Here is a 20,216-nt window from a genome sequence, read left to right as displayed (position 1 = left end):
ACATATTTGCAACAGGAGCAAATGGACAGATTAGCAGAACTGATCCTACAATTAACCAGAGTGAGGCAGTCTCCTCGGGGAGTAAATGTTGGACAGGAGAGTGGGTATGCCCAGAGATATGGCAAGCTGTTGAATGTGCTACCTGGGCTGACCTACATGACCTAAACACACTTGTTGCCTTTAAGTATATGTAGTGGAGGATGTTTTTCTGTCACCACTCCTGAAGATTCAGCTGCTAGTCTGATCAAGTTCTGTATATGGAATGGCATACAGATGTGTGTGAGAGAGACATCATCTTGCCTGTCACTTCAGGCAGCAAAATGTCTTGGGCCAGCCCTGTGGGTTAAGATACGTTATGCTATTTTGGTTCTGTCATTTGCTGAAATTATCATCTGAAAGACAACATGGTTGTAATGTTACAAATGCCAAAGAAAGCTGGACCACTTGCACAACCTTTGTCTGGGAATTAATTTGTCATGAGAGCTGCTGCAACTATTTGAAGAAGCTAATCCCCATGAGTTGGTCTTTGCACACAAGCTGTATGAGTTTGTGTTAGTCTTTTGTGTGTGCAGATGAGCTATTCCATTAGTGTAAACATTTACTGTTTGGAGCATCTCATCTGCAGGAAATGAAATGTAAATCAAATAGTGCTTTGCAATATATACATTGCAGTCTGAGCTGTTTCATCTATACAAGTCCTAAGACTCTACTGTCAGATAATAAGGTTGCTTAGATTCATTCTAATGGGCCTCTAATTAAAATTCATTTTCTTTATTACATATATTATTTTCCAGGATGTCAAATTGCACCCACTCAGTGGCCACATACTGTACTGTGTGCAAGAACAAGATTACTTCTCTGTTCAGCATTATTAGTACTTCTATTTGGGAACATCAGAAACCTTTATATGATTGATCTGTGCATGGGTCACCTTTGTTGGATTGGTGGGATAGGTGACTTTACTGCAAGAAAATATTAGCATTTTCTAGATACAAAACAGTAAATGCTGGGGGGAAAGTTACATTTTAGAGTACAACTCCCAGAATCCTCCAGCCAGCATAGCCACTGACCATGTCATCTGAAGGATTGGGGGGAGTTATAGTCCAAAAAGGTTATTGATCCCAGCTGTAATATTATAATAATAATATCCTACCCTTTCCCCAAAACTGGGACTCAGAATGGTTTACAAGATTAAAACAGTACAATTAAAAACATAGAAAAATATTACATTAAAACAGAATTAAATTATTACAATATTAAAATAGATCGAATAAAATAATAAAATATATTTTAAAAGATACAGATAAAAGTGTTTAAAATACTTTAAAAGAATACAAGATCCAGCCAGTTCTTTAAAAACTTTCTGCAACAATAACTATATAAATGCCCAAAATGCCAAAAGAAAGTCGTCTCTTTCATCATCCATTCACCTGAGAAATCATCTGAAGTGTGTCTCTTTAAAAAAGATTTGCTAAACAGGTACTGGAATGTAAAGCAATGCAGGATAAAACGCTGCACAATTTAAGACTCATGTTGTTGATTAGTTGCAGCAGACCTTGTGTTCCATTAATTTAATAGGGAGTATTAGATTCAACCCTGACAGTTAAAACATTTTATTTTCTTGGTCCTTAGTGACATTTAGTACTAATCAGTGCTCCTCTGTTAAAGGGAGAGCCAAATTAGTTACATTTAGAACTATTTAATTTTAGAAGGATTAAGACATTTCTCTGGGGCCTTGGTGTGAATTAGATAGTTTACAGGTACGTTTCCACTGGTAATAGAGTTTATTAAAACTCAACGAGATTAAATCAACAGAAAAACCAAGACCTTCAAAGGACAAACAAAAGGAAACAAGACTGAATTCTAATCATATTGTTGGCCCTCCATATCAATGGATTCCTTATCCATGAATTCAGCCATTGATGGTTTGAAATGCACATATATTTTCAAGCCATCAGTGGCTGAATCTGTGAATAAAGAATCCATGGATATAGAAATGAGAGGCAGCATGGTATAGTGATTTAAGCATTGGACTATGAAGATTAATACACCAGCACTTAAGCACTGGTAAATTGCCTCTCAAACATTGAGGAAGCATGCGTGTGTAAAAGCCTGGTGCGCTTCCTCAATGTCAGGGAGTCGTCGGCTCTCTCTAGCATCACTGAATCATTCAGGGAGAGGAAATTTCCTCTGAACGGTAAGCACTGGTGTGATAATCTTCTATGACTCTGGAGATCAGGGTTTCACTAGCCACTCGATCATACAACCCCACTGAATGACATTGGGCAAGTCATACTCTCTCAGCCTCAGAGAATGTCAATGGCAACCCCTCTCTGAAGAAACTTGCCAAGAAAATCCTGTGATAGGTTCATATTGGGGTCACCATAAGTCAAAAATGACTTGGAAGCACATAACAACAATAGCAGCAAATATATAAATGCCAAAAAGCAAACCTTGATTTTGCCATTTTATATAAAGAACACCATTTTACTATGTCATTGTATTTAATAGGGCTTGAGCATCCATGGATTTTGGTACTGGGGGGAGGTCCCACTGTATCATGAAACTCCAGTGGAATATGAAGCAAAGAGGAAGGTGAGGGCTCTCACACATAGCCAGCTACATATAGGCCAGAAAGTGGCAGAGCTGTCGATGTCAAGCATTGATGAATTAGTTAAATATTTGGCAAGATGTCTCGATTTGGGGTCAGGTTTTCTTCCATTTTACGAGTGACCTAGAGTCTATTTTAATAGCAAGATGCAGCCTGCTCTGGAGATGCAGCCTGCTCAAACTGGAAGTGTCTTGTTGCAATTCCAGTGCTTGCGGTTTGTAGCTGCCCTTTTGATGCTCTTTTTAAAGGTGAGAGCAGGATCACAACATGGAGAAAAGTATAAATTCTGAAGGAAGACGACATTCCAATCTTCACAATAAAGGCAGGAAGCGAGAATCAGGTTGGTTCACTTTGAAATGCAAGCTGAACACAAATTGAGATAGGCATTGTTATATGTATTTTGATCAGAGATTAGACTGGGCAGTTACTCTTCAAACCCCATGGATTGTTTAAGAGCAAATGGCATAAAACATAGAAAAATTCTTGTTAAAATGTATCAAAAAATGACCATGACAAATAACATTTAAATATGTTATCCTCCCCCCCCCCACACACACATACACACATACACAACATAAATCTGTTACCACTTTCTATCACTTTTGAAATGTGATTATTAAGACTTCAGAAAAAAGTAACCTGTTGCAGATTTCTGAGAATTCCTGAAATGTGCTTTGCTAATGGGAGTTCATATTTGTTTTAAAATCGTCTTTGGCTGACTGGTAAGATGATTCAATATAGAAAACATTTAATATTAAAATGAAGTCTGGTTGATGCTGCGAGATTCCCCTCGCTTCGTTCTATGTTAAAAATGCCAGAATGGCAAATTCACAGTTTGGAATTAATGTGTTATAGGCAACATAGTTACTAGTAATGGGCTAGTAGTCCCTTCTGTCTATTGTTCCTTAGATGCAAAATGAAATTACTTTATTAGTGTAATAATATTTGCTAGTTTCCTTTAAAAGTTACCAACTATTGAAATTTCAGCCCTTTTGACATAATTTTTTTCACTATCTTATGACATTTTTTAACAATCCTATGTCTTCCCCCCACCAAAGAAATTAAAAATAAGAAAAGAGTAAGCAAGACATGTTAAGTTACCTTCTAAACATTACAGCAAGCAATAACAGGAAGTGATCTTTGAAAAGCCACACAAAATTAGCAATGGGGACAAATAACTGTACAAAAAAGTAACTTTCCAGACTCTGGTAAAGTCTAGATCAAGAAGGCATGTTTTAATCTCAGTGAATCTATGCATCAAGTGGGTAGGGCTTGGAAAATTGATATCCACCGAGAAAGAAAGAAAGAAAGTACATGGAACTAAGCTTATTCAGTTTTGAGCTGGCAAAAATCCCCAATAGTTGAAGTTATGTATCAAGTGGGTAGGGCCTAGGAAAATTGACCCTTTTAGCAGAAATTCCAAAGGACCTACACCAGTAAGCCTGTATCTACCCAGTAAGAATGTGATAATTCTGATAAATCAAATCTGCATATAAAATTCACTTGCAAATTGTAACAGCTTCCCCTTTTCACCTGTTTTACAGTGTAAAACATTATACTGTAAAACACTACATTTTTATTATGCCATGCCCTCTTCCTCCCTCTGGTGGCAGCTGGTAGATTATGTATAGTTTCAGTCATTAAAGGTAACTGTAATTGGAATCTCAGCCAAATATTATTCCATGTTTCAAAAAATAAAAAAACAAACAAACCAAGGATTACTTTTGTTCTTCTTGTTTATCTTCTCTCTGTCCCATATATAGATCAAAACGTTGTGAGCTATTAACCTGGATTAGATTATTGAAGTTTGGATTCCTAAATTTTGAAATAAAGTTCCTTTCTAAGGACAAATAGGTGCATCTGTACCCATCACAAATGGGAAGCATTTCTTCTTTTGAGCATATTTTTATACTATCCCTTTCTTCATGTTTTTCAACATTATTTGCAAATAAAGTGGCATGCAAAATAAATAATCACAAAAACAATTATGCCAAAAATATGTAATTGAGAATATCAGTGTTAAATTAAATTATTTAAAACAGGATTATAATAAAACTAATTTGAAAATAGCAAGCAAGAAAGCTGATTGCCTCTCCTGGAGAGAAAACATCTCTTCAGGATTATCTTTAGCCCACATGTCAAAGTGACCCAACCAGACCCTCAGTTCCTAGACTAAGGTTTAGATAGGAGACAGTTATTTTTCAGATTTTGTACATCTTTGAATTTTGTGATTCACTTTGTACTTTACCCATGTACACCATGCATATAAGGTTCCTATTATAGGATAAACATAGAGGTGACAGCTTGAGGAAAAACTTTTTCTTATTATTATTATTTGATCAACAGACTTATGCATCCCTTATGCATAAACTTTGGACCCACACTTATCCTCAAAGTCCCAAGCACTTTCAGTTTTTTAAGCCACTCCTCAACACTGTTTGGGCCACACAAAAAAATGACTAATGTTGGAAATGCTCTGCAAAGTGATTGTGCTGCCCTTTTTATGGGTGATATCTCAAAATAGCATGAAATCTGCCCTGGAATGGTCCTAAAGGTGACCAGGAATGGGATAACATCACTTCTGGTTGCACAAAATAGCTGGTGTGATATCACAGCACAACTCACCAGAGCCACAGAGGATGTCAGATTGGAGGCCTTCTGGGCTCCAAGCCCTACTTCAGGGTTGCATTAAAATCCAAATATTGGGACCCTCATCCTCTGCTGCTGAAGCAAGCAGAGTGGCTTCTTACAGTCAGCCCTCCATACAGTGGCATCACTAGGAGGGTGTGGGGTGTGTGGACTGCACTGGGTGACACCCCAGAAGGATGTGTCACTCAGTGGGGCGGTACATCCAGAGGGACTGGGATAGGTATGTCAAGTAAGAAAGGATGCTTTCTTGCTTGTCCAGCAGCCACAAAGGGCACTAAATGGGCTCTCTGGAGGACACAGCACCCCCGTCTCAGCAGCAGCTGCTGCTGGGGGAACAGTGTTTTCAGGATCTGGCATCAGTTGCAGCCATGACAGACTCTGAAGACCTTTCGGTTGGAGTGTGTGTGCTGCCTTCAGGGTCTGGCATGGCTGCAACTGTGCTGGATCCTAAAGAGCATTTTTTGGGAGGGTGCAGTTCTGGGCAGATAAGTGGCATGGGGAAGTGCAAGGCACTTCACTCCACCCTCCACTCCTGGCACCAGGTGACACCAACCAACAACAGGGACACTACTGCCTCCATATGCCCAGATTCTGCATCAATGGATTCAACTGTCCATGGTTTGAAAAATATTCAAAACAATCATAATAACAAAAATCAAACCATGATTTTGGCATCTAATTCAAGGGACACCATTTTAGTATGCCATTATATTTAATGAGACTTAAATATCCATGGATTTTGATATCTGTAGGGGGTTCTGGAACCAAACCCCAGTGGATTCCAAGGGCCTACTGCATTTGTTTCCAGGCCCTCCATACTCTCTAGGTGGAGCTTTTTAAACTAATTTTTTAAAAAATGATACTTGATTGTTCTGATTTTTAACCTCTGCTGTTCAGTTCGATTGCTGTTTTTTTTAAAAAACAAAAATATTGTATTTTGTTGTACCAGGCTTCACTCTCACTAACATCTGGCACATGACCTCTAACATGTTACTTACCAACAATGTTGCCTTGTAGACTTGAAACACAGTCACACATAGGAGCTTATTGCACACACATTTAACCTGACTGGGATGCAGCCGGGGTGCAAGCAGAAATTATCACATGTAATTTGCTGCTGATTCTACAGGCCAAGTACAGCCCGACTGCATCCTAGCTCCCAGGAGCCCTATGGCGGCCACTTTTTGAAGTCGGAAAGCTCCTGGCTTTGAAAAGCAGCTTCTGAAGTGCACCTGGGAGTCAGGATGCAGCCAGGCTGTACTCAGCCAGCAGAATTGGTGGTGAATTACACGTGAATGTGCATGTGATAAGATCCATAGAAAGAATTATAGTAAGTCCAGTCTGAATACAACATATACATGAGTGATCACTAAGGTCAGATCTGTTTATTTCCTAGAAACTGCAGCTGGTGCACTAGCTGAAGCTTGACAAAAGTGCTTCCAACTTGGCAAAGCCATGTAGACATCTCAGTACAGCAACACATCCAGGAATACCCCTGAGCTAAATACCTCACCTTCAGGAGGAATGCAAGTCTAGTCTGCTCAGACTGTAAATACTGGCACTCAGGTCATTGATACTCTCTGCTTTTTAAATAAAGAAGCATCTGTGTACATCACCCCTACCCTTTAAAAAAAAACAAGGGATCACAGCAGTTCCTCATGGATGGGATATAATTAAAATGAATGCACTGAGGCACAATATTACTTACCCAAAGACTGATAATTCCTTATGTTCCTATGTCATACTGTATCTTGTGTCCCTAGTTCCCAAAGTGGGTAAGAGAAGCAAAGGGGGGAGGAGGAATACAATAGAGACAATTACCTTGCATGGAAGAAATAGCCAGAGCTTTAGTGGCTGTTTCTTGAAGGACAAAGAGCCCAGGTGTTGGGTGATCTGCTTGCCAAGCCATACGCCAACCCAGCTCATGTGCTGGGGAGCCCCTGGGATGACAGAGTAAGAGAACTTGCCAAAGGGGCACAAGAAATTGTGTGTATCCTCCATGTCATCTGGAGGTGAGGCTGCTGATATGACACCTTCTGAGTTTGGTGTTTACCTAGAAGCCTCCCAAGATCCCTTTATGCAAAAGATGTATCTTACCCACTTACCCCGAGCCCGCCCCCACCATAAAATGGATCCAACCCAATACTTCCAACTTCTCTCAGCAATCTGTAACAGCAGAATATAAAGTAGAACATAAGATTCCAGAACTGAGATGAGAGAGGTGAAAACTCAGTGAGCTGGGGTTATTATGTCATGGATAAAACTCATCTGCAGCCCATTTAGCAGAAAATCAGTGAAATCCACAGCATGGCACAAACTGAGATTAAGGAGGATGGGTAGAAGAGGTAAGTCTTGACATGGAGGACAGATGTAGGCAGTTACATGTGCAGACCAGAGTGGGATCTTGCCCCCTCCCATCTGCCATGAAAGCCCTGTCATCATGCCAGCAGCCCAACTAGCAAGGGGTTAACAAAGGGCTCCCAGCAGCCTATGCGGCTGTACCACCAGCCAGAACCACCAGTCACAGCCAAAGCAAGCAGGAGCCATTCTTCCCTTCTTCCCATGCCTCATAGGTTGCAAACATAGCTTCCAGGGTGCTGTACTTGCTGTGAGATTCCTCCCCTTGCCCCATTTCTAGTGGGAAATTAAGAACAGTCCCTTTTCTTCTGATTGCCACACTCTTCCTTTGATATCTTTAGCAATTTTCAGTTCTTGAACCCTGTCACAAATTGTAAAATGTTTTTCAAGCTCCTGGGTGCCATCCAAAGAATCCTTTCTTTAGAGTAGTCTAAAGAAGCATGGGTTTTCACAATATAGCTCCTTGGAGTTTCTCAGTTGTTTGCACCTCTGCATCCACTTTTTTCATGGGTGGTGACTTTCTATAAATGTATTTTGGATCTGCACTAGGGCTCCTCCAATTTTATTTTTAAAAAATGGGGCATGGTTTACTGAGAGAATCCTGTGATATGAAAGGGCAAAATCCTATGAATTTCTAATTTTCTTTAGAGTCACTAAGTTACAAAAATGTTATTTCACTGATACACGGTAACACTTAAAACAATTTTTTTAGAAAGAAGGAAACAGAAGAGAAGGGAACATAAGTATATTGCCAATATGTCTTGGAATGAAAAATAAACCAACTTCAGGGTGAAAATAAAATGTTGCAACTGAACATGGAATTGCCACAAAATAGTTTAGGGGGGAAATGTCATTTGGATATTTAAAAAACTCTAAGAATTACTGCAAGAAATATTACAACATTCTGACGCCTGTGCCCCATCTAGACATACCCAGCGATTCGTTAGTTTGTAGTTGGAGATTTTTGGATGAAGCATTATTTAGGATTACTCAGTTTGTTAACCAAACTTCCCTTGGTTTTTAAGCATTCTTAGGAATCATTCTGTCATCAATACAACCAAATACTTGAAGTGGATTTCCAACAGACTTCCCCAAATCCTGTTGACCTTCATTTGCCTAATCTCAAACAGGAAGTAGACCTACATTTTTTGTCAATTGCACTGCCAAGATCTCTATAACTATAACTTAGTAACTATTGTGTCATTGCATATTTGAAGAGAAAGTCAAAATCTAGTCATACTGATGGGAGGGAGGCGGACACATCATCCTCCAGTTCCCTGCATACTAGAGCCATAGGATGCCTTCAGTTGGTGTGACTGCCTGGTTTATAAAGTTGGTTTGGGGCAGGGGGATTCCATTGTGTCAGATTGTGCTGATCTCATTGTATCTGTGGGCTGAAACAGACGGCCCTGAAGGGGTGGCTTGAAACCACCCCTTCTGAAGAAGGATTGGGGCTGCAGCAACCACACGCCAATCTGAAGGCCCCAATCTGCCTTCAATCCAGCCAAAAAAGGAGCTCAAAAATCTTTTCCTTCTTTGGCCAGCAAAAAGGTGGGTTTTGCCACCCTGCTACAGCCCCATGGTGTCTTTAAGCCACCCATGTCTAAATGCAGCACCATTGGAGCACCTTGAAGCTGCCTATGTCTGGGCAGCCACCCAGCTTCCAGGTGACTTCAAGGCATCATCGTGACATGCGTTGTCTAGATGCTGTGTGCCAATGATGTCCTGAAGCTGTATTTGGGCTGTCTCTTCTGGCCTATGTCTCCCATTCAAGATCTCAATTATAGGTCTGCAATGATGATACTATGAGAACCTCAACAATAATAGCATTACTGGCTAGTGACTATATCTTTTTATGCCATTTATCTTGTTATGTTCCTTCACTTTCCCTAGTCCTTTCCCATTTCTACTGTCCTCCCATCTCTTTCTTGTTATTTCCCCCTGCAATTTATGCAGTTCTGTCACATGTTTTGCTTTTGTGTGGGTGGTGTACATTTTATGGAATATTTGTTTAAGAACTATTTAAAAAAAACTATTAACCAATCGCCTGTATTTTGTTGTAAGGAACTACCAAGTTAAACATTACTTCTGATCACCAAAGATGGTTACTGTTCTACAGCTTCACATGAACAAAAAGACCTGTTTTAGCCATGCATCAATGCTCCCTGATATTTTCGTCAATTGTGACTTATTGCCATTAATGAGACTTAATGGGTGTGACTATGCATGAGAACTCCATTGATGTGTAACACTATACCAGTAAAGAACACCTCCACTTTATGTATCACATCTTTTTCTCCATTCTTTGGCTCTGGATTCTATGAGCATGTCTTTTAAATAGATGTAGGAATAGCTGTGTCAACCTTAAAACAGGATCCAAAGTACATAGTGTGGTGATTAATTTTGCACTTTCTGGTTTGTCTAATAAAGTTACCATCACAATGTGTACTTTGGCTATGGGCCTATCTCATCTACTGTGAGTGTGGCTTGTACTGTATGCATGGAGAATCCCATGGGCTCTGTTATTGTTGTTGTTGATTGCCTTCAAGTCATTTCTGACTTATGGCAACCCTAAGAAAAACCTATCACAGGGGTTTCTGGGCATTATTTGTTCAGAGGGACTTTGCTTTTGCTTTTCTCTGAGGCTGAGAGAGTTTGACTTGTTCAAGGTTTCCATGGCTGAACGGTGATCCAAACCATAGTCTCCAGTGTCATTGTCTAATGCTCAAGCCGCTACACCATGCCAGCTCTCCTTGAGCTCAGTAGCAGGAAGTTTTTCCTTTGTGACCCAGAGGATTTGTGAAAAAAGCAGTTTGTTGCAAGCATAGCTTCAGGCCTTCCATTCAAGTAGTTACCATTATGACAACAAATTTTGAAAACCATTTGCTTTCCAGTAACTAAAATAATTCTTTCAAAATTTGCTAAAAGTTAATATCTGAATGCTACAAGCCATTGGTCTGCAGTTTAAAACATACTGTTCAATCCTGAACACTCACAACAGAGCATGACACAGCAGCTCAACACACCACAACATCATGAGCCAGTCTTGAACCCTGTGACATTTCTCCTTCACCATTTTATGAAACTGCATGCCATAATTACACAAGCAACTAAAATTACCGCTACTGTACATTTAGAAAAGGAATGAAGTTATCCCTTACTCATCTGGTCATATTGTAACTCAGTCATGCCTTATGCAAAAAGGTATTAAATATGAGAAACTAGTTACTTGCAACTGTTACTTCAAAGCTGTGCTTAGAGATACATATATGAAGTAGAGTAACAAGCCATCCGGAATACCGTGATGTCTGTGTGTACTTCCCACTTGGTCTCATTTTTTCTTTCATTATTAGTATTATAATTATTATTTTCTTATATCCTGCCTTTCTCCCAATATAGGGACTCAAGGAGGAACTTATATCTGGAACCGTATTTTGATGAATATATTGTATATGTGATTTAATTTTTTTAAAAATCTGATTATTTTTAAAGTGACCACAATTCACAATTACGGCAACCCCCTGTGTGTTTAAATAGACAGCTTGCCCACTTAAGTCGGGGCTACACATCAATAAGCGGGCCTTACACAGTAATGCGGGATTTCAAATATGATCCCATGGAACCAAATCCCATGATATCACAATGCAGAATAACTTACTTTTATAATTGCATTTTGCAAAGAAGTGTTCTGAGCACACACCACATATCTTTGACAAGGCAGATATTTCTGATTAGGAAGGCTTTGTATGTCCATTTTTCTGTTGAACAAAGTACATACTTCAGAGGTTATAGACATATGAGGAAAGACTTTGGATAAATGGGATTTCCCCCCTTATGTTCTTTACTTATGCCACAGGTTCGCTCTGGCCCATTTTACAATCATCTTACATTCCAGTATAACTCACAGAATTTCTAAAATGAATTCCATGACAAGAGCATACACTTTTTGTCAAGATTCATGCATCTTCCACCTCCCTCCCCACATTCACTATGATGTATCATCTCTTCTCATGTCATTACCACTCCTAGCAGCATTTTCCAAGCATGCTGGCAGCATGAAGCCCTGAGGTGAACAGGGTAAAATATAAAGTATACAGAGTAGGAGGTGTTACTAAAAGAAAGGGGGGGGGGGGGGTGGGGGAAGTCCCCATCAACTTTGTCAGCTTATCTTTAAATGCTGGGGGAATTGTTTAGCTCAAGGAAGCTTGTCAGAGGCTAAGTAACATTGGCCCTGGACAGACGGGCCCTTTGCGGCATCATGGTGACATGCTAGGGTTGCTTCGGGGCAGCGCGTGCTTACATCCCGCAACCCTAGCATGCCGTCATGATGCCTTAGCTGTGCAGTACCATCCAGATGGTGTGCACAGCTATGATGTCACTGCTACGCGCCATCCAGATAGACCCATGCAGCAGCGACGTACTCGCACCACCACCACCAGTTTGCGGTGGTGCTAAAAGGAGCCGCTTTTCAGTGCTCTTTTGTTTTCCATATAACTGTGCCGAGCAATTTGGTTGCTGTGACATGGCTAAGCAGAAAAGTGAGGCGGCTCCCAGCCACCTCTTTCTGGCGGTCTGTACCCCGCCATTGAGTATCATTTCCATGCATTTATACCAGTACTAACTGAGAAAGACTCCAAGTTTGGGTGAAAAGGAAGATTTTTATTTAGAAATATGCAAGAATGCACATGGTAGTGGTTCAAACAGACACACCATCCAGGTATGGAAATTGGATAGCAGTGTAGAGGGGGTAATATTTACCTGTTCTGGAGAGGAGACCATGGAAAGCAGGATGTGGCTCCAACAGAGCAAATGTTCTGTGTGCACTGAGTGCAGACTCAGGGACAACTGTGTGAGGAGGCTAGGTTTGGGACCGAAATTTATATTTGAGATTCTAGCCTAAGGGGGTGCTTGGTACTATCTTGCAATGTGACAAAGACCTGATGGCCTTCCCAAGAAATTGACAATAGGATTCCACAATGACTGATGACTTTAACTTCAGAGTTACAATGATTGGATTTAGGACAACCAAATTATGTCTGCCTGGTGAGGAGAGAGATGGGCAATTGGGACCTCATGCTGATGATGCCTGCTGGTTGGCTATTATGACTAGATGATGATATCTGATGATTATAATGCCACCTGGATGAGAGAATGATCCTTGTAACTTCATCCTGAAGCTTATTACTGCAGAAAGAGAAACTAGCCAATATGCTTTCGTATACCTGCTGCCGACATCAAGGAGAGGGAATCACACTCGGCTGGTCACTTCCAATCAAAAAGTGTCCTTTGCACCTTGAACGAAATGAGAGGTTCATCTCTTTGTCTCTCTCTGCCATCATTATCAATGAACACTGTGGTATCACATCTCTGTGCTATGTATACCTGCTGCTTGCAAGTAGTTTCTGTGAGTCTTCTGAAGCCACAAGCCACAATTTGGGAAAGGAAAAGCTTCAGAGAAACATCTTGAGAATGGTTATTCACATACAGAACCATGGCCAACTGAAATGAAACTAACAAAAATAATGACAAACACTAAGAGAAATATCTAAAAGACAGTAAATCCAGAGCAGGGGTGGCTATTTCACAAGGTAGGTGTGGTGTGTGGATGATGCTGGCTAAAGAGGTGGCCATATTTCTTTCTTTTTGTTGCTGTTGTGTTTTTCCAAATTGTTTCCGACATGGCAACCCTATGGCAAACCTATCATGAGGTTTTCTTGACAAGTTTCTTCAGAGCGGGTTTGTGATTATCATCCTCTGAGGCTACCAAGGTCACCCAGTGGGTTTACATGGCCAAGCTGGGATTTAAGCCCCCATTCTCCAGAGACATCTTGGTTTGTTAGTTCTTGCATGTAAGATGCATGTAAGGAACAACTGAGAAATTATAAATTCCTCACTTCCATGTATTTGGATAGGATTTATGTCTACAGAATGCATGCATGGACCCTCCAAGAACTGATGTGGCCACTATACAATTTATCATTATGATGGGGTGTTTCTGTCTAGGTACAAGTCATCATTTGAGAGACAGCCTGTACATCATTCCAGAAAGTAACATACTAAGGGAAGAAAACTACTACAACAAAAAATAGCCGACACACATCAGGGAACCTGAGCTATGCTTCTACACTATTCAGTAGGGCATGAGGTGATAATCTAGAGAGGACAAGTCAGGTGGGAATGAGAGACTTAACTTTTCAATGCTGCTTGGTTTTGCCCTCTAGTGCTTCCTCAATTATCACTTTATCACATTCAGAACAAGAAACACTTACAAGAAATGCTTGTGTAAGCCAAGGTCACTGCAATCTAAAGTTACCTGGGGAAACAAGAGGAAAGGAATATGTCTAGGTGATTATCTTATATACTGCTGATTTAATACCAATTATGTCTCTATTTGGTAGTGTAGAAATGCACCTGGGATACACAGATGTTTGATGGCTGCACAGCCTTTAATTCTGACCTCAGACAGAAGATTGGGAAACAGGACAAAATGCATGTGGACCAAGAGAGTCACTTTCCCACCCTGCAGGCTTGGCCTTGACTTCTGCCATGCCACTCACTTGACCCCCCACTAGCCCTGGAATCATTGTCACATACAGTGTGCACATGCTGGAAAACCAGTTTGGTAGGATTTTTCTGCAACATTGGGTTACTTAAAGAGTGGAATATTTTGTTGACCGAATTCTTAAAAGACTTGATGGAATCAACACACCTTATGAATCTGCAAAAACATTTGCCTGCTATACCTTCACTGATATAATTTCACATCACAAAGCAAACTATGGCTGAATCTAAACAGAGTAAATAATCAGGCTTTCCAGACAGGCAGTAAGCACTGGCTGGCAGGCGGTGTGGGGGCGTGGTGTTTAGACACTGCATGCCCTAATGCCATCCTCAAGCCAACATCATACCACTCACCTGACCACATGGCACTCCTTTGGTGTGGCGTTCAAACACCACATGCCAAAAGGAGCACAGAAAAGTGTAGTGACTACAAGAGTGCCTTTTTTCCAGGCCAAAAAGAAACGGCATTTTCACACTTCTTTTTGGCCTAGAAAAACACCAAATCTGGGCCACGGTGTGTGGTTGCCATGGCTTCGATCCAGCGCTTGAAGGGGCAGAAGCAAGCCACTCCTTCGGGGTGGTCTGTTTCACCCAAATTTGTCCATATCTCAGTCCCAGTCCTGTCTGAACAAACAAGATTCCTCTCATTCTGATGTGAAAACACTTATTTTTGATGTGTGAGGTCTTTAAGGTGATTAAAACAACAACAACAAAAACCTCTGGTTACTCTGCTGTTTATGGTCAAACATGGCGTTTGACCCCTGAACTGAGATCATGGTGGAATCGGAGGTGAGATGAGGGTGAGACCAGGTCAGCCAATTGTTCCCACCATGGAAGGGTAGCTCCTTTTTTTGTATGGGTGTCTGGAGAAAGCAGCACCACCTTTTCATTTTGATTTGGTGTTTGTATGTGAACCTTCATAAGCATACCATTGTACACATTTTCAGGTTGGCATTTCACATCCCCTGCTCTACCTGCTTAATTTTGTAGAAGAGCAGGTGGGCAATCAGAACAACGGAAAACTGAAAAAGGTTATTTGATTAAGTGACTATGTGAATATTCACATACATAGTGGGAATAAAAAAAACCTTTCAGCTGCTGTCGTTTTGTGACTGGACATAAACCATTATGGTGAACATGTGTACACAGCAGAAACACCCCCTTGCACAAACGTGCTAGGTAATAAGGGGTTCCGAGTAGCTTTCTAAATTGATTTCAATTTGGATTAAACTAGGTGTGCATCAAACCAGGGGTCAAACTGGGGCTGGATACCATGCAGTGGAGCTGGAATACAGCCCTTGTGTACATTCAGCCTATGCTATAATTCTCATTATACTGACATAAAAGTGTTTTTTGCATCTTGTTAGTGACTTATGAAGGTAAATGTCTGATTTGTGCATGAATAACTCACTTTTTTGGTCATTGCAGCAGTTGGAATTCTCTTTGCCATTAGATCGATCTCAACTAATGGCAACCTATGAACGAGAGACCTCCAAGTCATTCTGTCATCAACAGCCTTGCTCAGGTGTTGCATACTCAGGACTGTGGCTTCCTTGACTGAGTCTATCCCCCTGCAGTGCAGCCTTCCTCTTTTCCTGATGTCTTCTACCCTATCAAGCATGATTGCCTTTTCCAGTGAGTCATGTCTTCTCATGATATGGCCAAAATACGACAGTCTCAGTTTAGTCATCTTAGCTTTTAGGGAGACTTCAAGCTTAATTTGCTCAAGGACTCATTGATTTGTCATTTTAGCAGTCTGCATTTCCACAGAACTCTTCCCCAGCCCCACATTTTAAATGAGATTATTGTCTTCCTATCAACTGGTGGAAAGGGAGAAGTGGTGGAGAAATATCCAGCTCTGCATCTACAGCTGGGCCCAGAGCAATGGCTGCATCTTCCTTAGGGGAAAGATAGGGGGAGACATGTAGTTCTACTTGTACAAACTTTATAGTATATCTCCAGTACAACGTCAGCTGTTGTTTTAAGATGTGACATAAGTGATACTTTTCTAAAAACATTTTTTTTTTTTTTTTTTGTAAATTTACCCCTGACTTGAAATATGGCTTCAGTATGGCTAACACTGGATAAAATAAAATAATCTTATTCAATTGAGTAATAATGACTAAAACACCACAGTATAAACAAAAGAGCCTGAAATTAATGTGGCATGTAATTGTTTTAAAAAAGTAGACAGGCCAAAGCAAATCTAGAATAGCAAGCAAACTTTTAACTATACTACTATTGATTTTAAAAATCTCAATAAAGACCCCTACATTAAAGTATCAGAGCAGGAAAGCCTCCCTCAGCTCTATTACTGAATAGTCATAATACTACTACTACTACTACTACTACTACCACCACCACCACCACCCTTTTGTAGGAGAAATTCGAGCTCTAGTTTTCAGGACAACTTTATCCTGGGGCCAAAGTGTCCCATTACTCCTGTTAATACTAGAAAGGTGCCTTTTTTTATACTGAGGACAAAATAAAATAAAATAAAATAAAAATCAGAGTACATGTGTTAAATATCCCTATCAGTCACCATTCTTAAATGACACCTGGTCATGATATATGAGGAAGAAAAGAGAAAGGGTTTGGGGAATTTACCTGAATGAAATGATTAAACACATCCTGCTAAACAATACGAGAAAACTGACGAACTATGCTTCTCTCCTCCCCACATGTTTCCTTTTCTTAAACTGCTGATGTCATAATGGTTCCAAATTACTGAGCAGTTACCTACCATTAAATTATGTCAATTTCCTTGTACTGCTTAGAAACAAAATCCAGGTCCATAGAGACTCTGTAACAAACATTGATGCTTAAACTTACCCTGCCATTAAGAATTTGATTCAGTTGTTTTGGCAGAAGGTGTTTATAACAACACAAAAGATAACAATACAGAAGACACTAAATGGCCACAGCAGTGCAATTAAACTTCCATGTTTATCTTCTGACATTTCTTTCCTCTACTCAGTCTCCCATATAGAGTTTTGCTTAATGCTATCCTTCTGGAATGCCTGAGGGAGTTAGCTATTGGGGGCACTGTGCTCCAGTGGCTCTGTTCCTACCTCTCAAGCAGATTCCAGATGAAGAGGCTGGGGGACAGCTGCTCTTCTAAAAGAGAGCTGACATATGGCATCCCTCAGTGTGCCATCCTGTCCCCCATGTGTTTAACCAATTACATAAAACCGTTGGGTGAGCTATCCAGAGACATTGGCACGGTGTTACTCATTACGTGATGACACCCAGATCTGTCTCTCTATGTCTCTGACTGTTGCAGGACTAAGGATGCATCTCTCCTCTGGATGCCTGCTAAGTCAGCATGACTGGATCGGGAAACACAACTCCAATCTGAATCCAGAGAAAAAAAACGTAAGTCTCGTGATAGGTACTCCAAGTCTGGGGATGGAGATTGTCAACCCAGTCCTGGACCGGGTCACGCTTCCCCCTAAAGGACAAAGTTCACAGTTTTGGAGTTACTCCTGGATTATCTCTACAGTTATCATCTCAAGTGGATGCGATGCCAGGCGTGCTTTGTACCAGCATCCCTACCTAAATCAAAAAACCTTGAAACTTGCACTTGGTAATCTCCGTTTTTAGCTTCGTATATGCTCTACATGGTGCTCATTTGTACCAAGTTCGGAAGCTTCAGTTGGTTCAAACTACAGCAGCAGATTGGTCAAAACAGAACATCTAGGTCAGACCAAATAACACCAGTGCTAAAAATCTCCTCTTGGCTGCCAATTAGCTTTCGGGCACAAATACAAGTTTTGGTCATACCTTTAAAGACCTACATGGCTTGGGCTGAGTACTTGAGGCCTCTACCTACCACAATTCGCCCACACTCTCAGAACATCTGGGAAGAACTATATAGCATATTCAAGACCCGGTTAAGATCAACTTCTCATGAGGCGTATACAGCCATAGCCCCCAAGTTATGACAACTGCCAGAAGAGAGCGTCTTATTACCACCTTAGATGCCTTCAAGAAGCACTGACCGATCTCTTCTGGCGAGCTCCGCACCCTGATCTTTTATAAAGACCCAAGAAAAATCCACCCTTTGGCTGTAATTGTGCATTTTGATGGTTTGTTTTATTGTTTTTAAACTGTATTTTTTAAGTGAGTATTGTTTTATTGCATGTAATATAGATGTAACTGCTGTTTTATGTTGTAATCCTGCCTTCTCAATCCACCGAGAGAGGCGGGAAATATAAATAAAATTTATTATTATTATTATTATTATTATTATTATTATTATTATTAATTCTTTGTGATCATTGAGGGAAAGAGGCTTGTAGTTGTGTGCCTTTAAGTCATGTCCCATTTGCGAAGACCCTATCAAGGGATTTTCTTGGCAAATCTTTGTTCAGAGGTGGTTTGCCTTTGCCTCTGCCTTCTTTAGAGGCTGAGGAGATGTGATTTGCAAAAGATAATCCAGGGTTTCCACTGGCTGAGTGGGGATTAGAATCCTGTTTCCAGCTAGAGTCGTATCCATGCAAAGATAATATCGCTATCCCCCCAGAAAATAATCACTAGCCCCAGAGAACACAGTATGCCACTACCCCCCCTTCTCTTTAACTCAGTTGGACTCACAAGGACTCTTAAATCTTATAGGGCATCTCCTGAAGATAAATAAGAAGAGGAGAAAAGAACCAAGGGTTCCACTGTTTGTCTAATTACCAGCTAAAAAAGTAATCAGTAGTGTCCAAATAGAAAGGTTACGTAGAGTGGCAATCGCTGCAGCGAAGAAGTCTTTCTACTCTGATCTTTGCGTCTGCAAAGTCTCGTCCAGAGAGCTTTTCAAGGTGGTTAAGCAGTTGACTCAAATCCTTCCACTTGAATCCTTTTTTCAATCTACGAGAGCCTGCTGTGATGCTTTTAACGACCACTTTGCGAGGATAAAATCTCTCAGACAAGGGCCGACTTTAGCACCGGCATTAGCACAGAGTCACTGTCTTTTCTCGTTGATATACTTTCTGTCCCTTGGGTTCTCAAGACTCTGTTTTGACTGGTTTAGATCTTATTTGTCAGGACGATCTTTTGCCGTGGTCACAGGTGGGCAAACTTCTCTCTGTTCCCTTATCTGTTGGAGTTCCCCGGGGCTCTGTTCTGGGTCCCCTTCTGTTTTCTCTCTACACACTGTCCTTAGGTAAACTCACTTAGTCTCTTTGGTTTTTCCCTACCATCCGTATGCGACAACACCCAGTTTGTATTTTTCCACCCCTGACCTTTCTCCAGGCTTGAACAGCAAGTTTCGTCTTTGTCTCACAGCTATCTCGCAGTGGATGCGCCATCGGCGTTTGAAGCTCAACATGTCCAAAACGGACCTTCTTGTCTTTCCTCCTAAGTCCACCCTTCCACATCCTTTTCTACTCTGTAACAAACACTTCTCTTCACCAGTCCAGCAAGCCGCAGTCTTGGTTTATCTTTGACTCTACTTGTGTGTATCCCTCAGATCCAGACCACAGCAAAGGCTTGTAGATTCCTTTTGTTACAATATTGCCAAAATCTGACCCATTTCTCTCCGACTCTTGCCAAGATCCTGCGTCCATGCCTAGTGGTCTCACAACTTGATTCTGTAACTTCTTCTTGAGGGCTTCTCTTTCTACCCTCCGTCATTTAATTCTGTCCATATCAGTGCACACATTATCACATCCGCCCACCGCTCTGACATATCTCTCCTTTGCTGGCATCCTTCACTGCGCAAAACGCGGTTTATTAGGATAATAATACATCCGATAATAGATTTAAAACGTCTGGGATACAAGACCCCTGGTCCCTGTTCCGTGCTTTGTTATGGATGTCATGGTTAAAGAAATGGGCCCGCACGCCACTACTCCTTACTTATCAGACCTCTTTTCTACCTTCCCACTCGGGCCCTCTCCTGGTACCAGGTTACTGTCCAGCAGGATTTCCTTGCCATCTGGATTCGCCCCTTTTCACTCGCTGCCCTCACTCTGGACTTCTTCTCCCTCGAACAAGAGCCATCACTTCTTTAACCCGCTTCAAAATGGAGTTGAGACCGTCCTGTTCA

At 41.0% G+C, this 20,216-nt stretch overlaps 1 protein-coding gene across 1 annotated transcript in view; it reads right to left on the bottom strand.

Moving 5' to 3' along the window:
• LOC121926383 (mucin-5AC-like) overlaps positions 1-20,216 on the bottom strand; it is a 184,857-nt gene that overhangs the window by 133,329 nt on the left and 31,312 nt on the right.

Source organism: Sceloporus undulatus, chromosome 1, assembly GCF_019175285.1.
Source record: "Sceloporus undulatus isolate JIND9_A2432 ecotype Alabama chromosome 1, SceUnd_v1.1, whole genome shotgun sequence".
In the NCBI taxonomy this organism is placed as follows: Eukaryota; Metazoa; Chordata; class Lepidosauria; order Squamata; family Phrynosomatidae; genus Sceloporus; species Sceloporus undulatus.
The sequence above is the reverse complement of the archived record's forward strand: the minus strand, read 5'-3'. Positions and strand labels throughout refer to the sequence as shown.